Source organism: Prionailurus viverrinus, chromosome C1, assembly GCF_022837055.1.
Source record: "Prionailurus viverrinus isolate Anna chromosome C1, UM_Priviv_1.0, whole genome shotgun sequence".
Taxonomy (NCBI): Eukaryota; Metazoa; Chordata; class Mammalia; order Carnivora; family Felidae; genus Prionailurus; species Prionailurus viverrinus.
In genome coordinates, this window is record NC_062568.1 from 70,867,395 (window position 1) to 70,874,121 (window position 6,727).

The following is a 6,727-nucleotide window of genomic DNA, read 5'->3' on the forward strand; positions in this document are numbered from 1 at the left end:
TGGGTCAGGAAAAAAGGATGACTGAACAGCAATCTACAATAGAGTTGGAGCTTGATTTAGGATCGGTCCCTTATTGAACATTTGAGTTTCAAACTGACAGCCTAGATCTATTTTAGCAAAAGAGCCTGGGGAATTAAGCTAATTATCCAGAAAATTCAGTACAATATTTTTCCTTAACCAGAATTTTCGAGTGTGGCAACCTGCATTTGTCAGAATCACTTGAGACTATCTCAACTCTTTTGTTAATTTTGCTGGTAAGGGCAGCTTTCAGAAGAGAAGTTCAGGAGACCTCTAGATAGCCTTTAAACTTTTGCAAGGTCTGAAGTCCTATCAAGTTTTTGTCTTGCCGAATGTTTAGACAGTATCTCTTTAAGACTCAGGAAGTCAACATAGGTTTGGAGTGTGCTGTACATGATCTCGTTTTTCCAATTCCTCTACTTATTACTGTTGTAATGGGCCTTCGAGGAAAGGCTAAGCGTTTCCGGCGCTCTGGGCCTTGGGTCAGTGGTCTTGGCATAGGACAGACTCAGTAGAGGTGTTTCTTAAAACTTTTTGTTTTCCTCCTTCAGTGGATAGTGATGAGGTACAACTTACACTTTTAGCATAACATTTCCTTCTTTAAGGCTACTCAGATAAATCATAAAATATCCATTTGTCAGATCCTGGGTCTGCTACAGGCACGTTATACCACAGACCTTAGGATCCACCCAGCACCAACTTTTAGCAAAGGAAGGGACTAACGCTGCGGAAGCCGCTCAAGGTCTGAGCTTCCGTCGGGTCCGCTGAACGACCTGGTCCTGGAGCCGCTGAGGTCCTGCCTGTTCTGCTTCAGACCAGCGGTGAATTAATAGCGCAAGATGGGGACCACCTTCTTCGCTAAACCTAGTGAATTACACATGGCTTCCGTGTCACTGAAATTTACAGACAGTGTTATTGTTTTTAAAACGCAGAGTTAGGACAGTAAATTGCCACCAGAGTTCTCAGGTTGTTATTCTTACTTTTTTTTTTTTAAGACACGTTTTGCTAGTGGGCGGGGGGGGGGTGGAGAAAAGGCACGTTCAGTTATAATTTAAGCTTATTTTAACCAGATGCATTTCTCTGCAGGTAACTCTGAGGGGCAAAAGTGGGTGACCACATACGGGATTAAATACTAAGCGAAATGTCCTATTTCCTGGTTTTCTTGAAAAGATAGGACTTGCCATTTCCTTTCATTTTCACAACTTGTGCCCAACCAAAGCCTCACACTAATAAGCAGAGAGAGAAAGAGAAAGCTGTTTAGAAATGTTAGGAGTCTACAGAGCCGTCAGCGCGCTGGTCTCCCAGGTGTCTGCAGCCCCGAGACAATTACCTTCCGACTCAGAATCCCCGAGAGTTGAACCCTGAAACGAACTCTTTTGAGGGTTCTCCCTTAAGGAGGCGGCTGCGCATCACCCGAAGCCAATGGGGTGTTAGGTAGTGCGCCTCCCGAGAATTCGGGGTGAAAGGAGGGAGGGATGTCTCTCTCCCTTGCCCGCGCGAAGACCGCTGTACACGCAGCTATAATTTCTAAATTGCAAAGTGGCTAGTGTTTTTTCTGCTTCACAGTTACCGAGTCAATTTCCAACTGCCGGCTGCGCACCGGGTTGTAGGGAGGAAAGAACGTGGCAAGCATCTGTCCTGCATCTTCCGAGACCCGCGCGGTTGAGGACGTATCCTGCCCTAGTCTATGAGTAAAGCCCAGGAAGAGCAACAGACACGCTGCATTGCAAAAGCCAGACGTTGCACAGAACTTCTTTAGCAACAGATTAGAACTTTGTAATGAAGGTTTGAGATCACCCCCACCTCCCCACGTCCTCCGAAGCATTGCAATTATTATGCACCATTCCAGCTTGGAAAATACATAATCATTGTTCTGAGGGTATGACCATTTCTCAGCTCTGAAAGGTCTGATTTTAAGGCTTCACGGTATCTAGACTCACTCTGAGTGGTTGCTTACAACGCCCTGACTTTATGGAGAGATGCCCTTAATTCAAAGCACGGGTAAGCCTCGCTACTGCCCCGCTGCTTGGCGGGTTACGCTTCTCCGCTGTCCAGGCGAAGTCTCCCTAGGTACCTAGGCGGCCCTTGCTTGGATCTTCCGCTGGGGGGTGGGGTCGGAGGAAGAGAGAGACTGAGAGAGAGAGAGAGAGAGAGAGAGAGAGAGAGAGGAGAGGAGAGGAAAGTTTGCATTTCTGGTTCTGATTCGAACAAGAGACATACGCCTGACCCAGGAGGGTGATGGCACTCCGCAGTGACAGCAGCACCCAACGGCCTTATCCTGTGTATTTCCTTTTGGTGCACGACTCCGTGCCTCGAGAGTTTGGGCGCCCCCTCCACTAAAAATATCCGTCGCAAGTCTTTCGGGACACTGGTTCTCAGTGTGCAAGGGGCGCGCGACGAGGAGACACAGACATTCTTGCCAACTTCGGAATGTCACTTGAAGATTTCATTTCACTTTGCCTTGAGACCCTCTTGGCTTTGTCGGTGTCAGTGCGTCTACACGAATATCCACTTATCTAATTACATTTTAAACCTAGGCGTCGGCAGTGAATAATGCGTCCAAGATATGGCCAGGACTGGGAGGAAAAAGTTTTATTTCATGGTAATGTTTTGATCACAGAGTTTCCCCGGTACCTCTCCATCCCCGACAGGCCCCACACAGGGCAGCGACACCAGACCACTTCTGGGCATCGCGCGTGCCGCGCATCTTCGCGCCGCGAGCTCCCGGCCAAGTCCGCGCACAAGTCCGTTTCCTTTTTTATCCGCGGCGCGGCAGCGCGGAGGTGGCTGCAGAGAGTCAAGACTGGGGGTCTTCCCCGCCGGCCTCGCCTCGACAGGCGCGGGTCTGGAAGCCCTGTGTGCCTCGCAGCCAACTCGGAAATGGAGACCGGTTCTATCAAGACCCATGGGGCGGGGGCGGGAAGAGGGTGTCTAGGCCCGCGGATTTAAAAACTTTTCTTCGGTATTATTTTGATGGCTGAACAGAGGTCTGGGACCGAGTATCTGTCTCTAAGACATCTTTCTAAGGGTCCCCCCCACCCTCCACCTGTCACCTCTATTCGGGACCAGGAACTGTCGCTTCGTGGGCGCGCCCAGGAATTTCTCAGCAATCCGATTCCTGGCGCCCCAGGCGCAGGGACTTGACTCAGTTTCAGAGTCCCACAGCGGAGGGGTGGGGTTGAGGGGGTCCCAACCAACTCCCAGCCAACCGTTCTGTCCCACAGGTCTCAGCAACTACTGAAAAGAGCGCAGCGGGTCCAACAGTCTTTGGCGGTGGCTCTGCTTAGATCCGTGCATGTGACAGAACTCGAACCGGAGCGATCACTTTTCGTACAGCTGTATTGGCTGGGGGTGGGGGTGGGGGGAGGATAGGGTGGGGGGGTGTCCGTCGATATTGGCTGACTTGACTGGTAAAGAGAGCTAAGAATTCCAAACAAGGTCATCATTTTTAGTCATTCTTTTTAATAATAAAGGAAACACAAATATCCCGCTTTTCATTTTTACTTTTAAATTTTACAAGAAATCACTAATTGGGCACCACTCATAACCATTTAGAACAGCGAGCCTGTTATTTAAAGCCATCTTCCCTCGGTATGTTTCCTGAGCACGACTGGAAACGACCGCTGGGGCCCGCAAGGACTTTGCTCCCACTTGAATCTTGCGTTTCCTTAGGGCAAGTCCCGCTTGGGTCGGAGGCGCCTCCTGGAGCTGTGGGTGAGCCCCCGCCCCACCCTGGGGGCGTCAGGAGGAGAGCGGCACCCCTGGTTCCCAGTCGCGAAGTGCGCTCCGGGCCCAACTGACAGCGGCGGGAGGACTCCTGAGAGTCAGGCTCCAGCCTCTTACTCCCCGCCCCACGCTTTGTCACTAGGCCCCCCTAGAAGCGCGGTGCGATTTTGAGGCCCCGGGATTGCTGAAGAGGACGTGCCCGTTCGTGGTTCCGCCGAGCGTGAAAGTGGAGAAGCAAGCGCTCCTGCTGCCCACTGCGTTTTGGAGACGTAGAGTCGGACTCTGCAGGTTGCACCACTTTGCCGTGGGAGCCTGGGAACCATCAGGACAAACTCGCTAGGGTTAACTCTCTGTTTCCTCCTTTTCCTGCCCTGCCCTCCCCAGCTGCTCCTTGCTGCTTTCCCAGCTGTTCCCAGGCCTGTCCCCCCAGGGCGGGAGGCCGCAACAGGTTCCAGTCGCAGCGTGGCGAGGTTCGGTGCGTCAGGGCGCGAGCGCGTGCGGCCGAGCGCGCCCCCGGCTTCCCCTGCACCCACCCGTCAGTGGTCAGAGTTGGGTCTCCCGGGGCATCCATCCACACTACGCGGGGGGAACCGTTTTTTTTTTTTCCCACTTGTGGGGGGAGCACAAAAGGGTGGGGCAGAGGCGCCAGCGCGCGTCCAAACCGCTGGCCGAGCCCAGAGAGGGGCCCACACCTCCATGCCACACGCGTGCCCTGCACGTGTGCCCTCAACTCCCAAGCTCCGAGGAGGGACGGCGCACATTCTGGTCCCGCTTTCCGATCCTCTCGCTGCGCGAATTCTGAGCCCTAGGGCGGGGATCCGGAGCAAGCGACTCGTCAGGTGGCCACTCCAGTGCTGCGCCCTGAGGGATCGCGGGGCAGCCAGTCCGCCTGTCTGCCTGCCGCCGGGAGCGCTCCTTCTTCCCTTGAAGACCACCGACTGCGGGTGGCTGGCTGCCCTCTTCGTAGCTTAGCTCGGCGGCACTGGACCCAGCGCCGAACAGGGACCGGGATGCTTGGAGAGATTGGCTTCTACGCTTTCCTCCGCGTTTACCCCCAGTTGATCTCTCTGACTCCTATTTCTTTATGTTTCTATCTAAACTTGTGTTTAGAGAAACTGGGATTTCCACGACACGTGTCACCTGTCTTAACAGATACAGAGCCCAGGTTTCTGTTAGAGACTTCCCTGGGTAGTAGAAGCTGCTCAAAGGGCTGCTGCACGTATGAGGACTCCATCGGGTGCTAGAGGGACTTTCAGAGGGACTGAACTTGCTAAGATTTTCTGCGTCTGGAAGCTTGAGGGAGAGGACTGTGTTGACCATCTCAAATTCAATTGAACTTTTAAAAGGGGACGGAGGAAGACAGAGAGAGAGGACTCTTGACCAGTAGGCTGCAAGTAGGCCAGTGGTTTCAAAGTGAGGGTCCCAACCCACTTACGGTTTGTAAAGCCAGTGTAATGCGCTGTGATCAGAATTTTCTTTCGAAGAAACAGAATAGCAGAATAGAAATCGTAAGTGCTTTACACAAGAGTAGCCGAAGCATGAAAAGTTTTAAGTATCGTCTGCTGAAACTTCTCTTGGGCTACAATATCAACTATATTTGTGAGTGTGGGTGTTAGTTAAAAAGTTTGAGAGCCACTGGTGATGGACCAGACGGTGACGGAAGTGGAGGAGAGGGCGTGCCTGAGAGGTGCTGCTGAGGAAACCTCAGCAATGTGGCGATGTTATGTGATTAGCACTCTCTCTCTCTGTCTCTCTGTCCCCTATCTCCTCACTGCCCCTCTCTAAGTCCAGTGGGGTACCACATCTCTTTATCCCCTGGCGTGTTGTGTGCTTGGAGCCCTACTAGGCATCATGAGTAAGGGCCAAGGGCCAAGCACCGCCCTCCCCCCCCCCCCCCCCCCCCCCCCCGCGCCCCCAGCAACCCAGAGCCAGGGAAGAGAGTGAACAGTGAAGGTCATCAGGGAAGCTCAAGAGAGGGGAAGGGAGTGATGGTCACATTGTCTAGTGACTACATACCAGACTGTCTCATTTGTGTGCTATTGCCCAATACAAAGAAAAAAGCAGAAGCTTTTGAAGGAAATGGAGATGGGGTAGAGGAAGAGAATGAACCATAGTGTGAATGAGCTGAGTGGGGACTGAGGGGATGGAAGAGGAGAGGGAAACCTGAGAAGCTATTGAATCAGAGTGCCAGTTGAAGGTGAACAGAGATGGGAAGGAGAGAACTAAAATGCCCTAGAAATACAGGATTCTGGGCACCAACAGTAATGTGGAGGAGCTTGAAGAAAACAGAAGAGACAAAGGAGAAGGGCTTCTGGGTGGCTCAGTCGGTTAAGTATCAGTCAGTTAAGTGTCTGACTTAGGCTCAGGTCATGATCTCCCGGTTCCGAGAGTTCGAGCCCCACCTCAGGCTCTGTGCTGATAGCTCAGAGCCCGGAGCCTACTTTGGATTCTGTGTCTCCCTCTCTCTCTGCCCCTCCCCTGCTCATGCTCTGTCTCTCTCTGTCTCAAAAATAAATAAAACATTTTTAAAAAATTAAAAAAAAAGAAGAGAAAGGAGAGCTAATAAAAAGGACACAGAAAAGATGCAGGGGATGAGATGAAAATTGGATGTGGAAGGCATAGTAAAAGGATTAGGTAGAGAGAGGGTGGCTTTAGGTGTGGGAAGCCTTGGACTACTGAGGACCACACAGAAGTTTCAGGTTTTGTCACAGAGGAATTGAAAGGAACAAGACCATTGGCAAGGAAAGGTCCCTCTCCTGTCATTCCATTCTAGCCGAAGGGATTGGAAACCCTTAGGCCTGTTTCCTAAGGGTTGCTGCAGTCTTCAAGCAGGGGGATGTGGACTCCTTCCAAGATTCAAGCAAATGGGAAAATCAGAGCCAGGTGGCAGATGAGGCCACGTTCCATGGGTTCTGAGTTTCCTCCTCCATCGCAATCTTCCTACCTACCCTATGTGGCAAGGCTGGATCTCATCTCCTGTAAT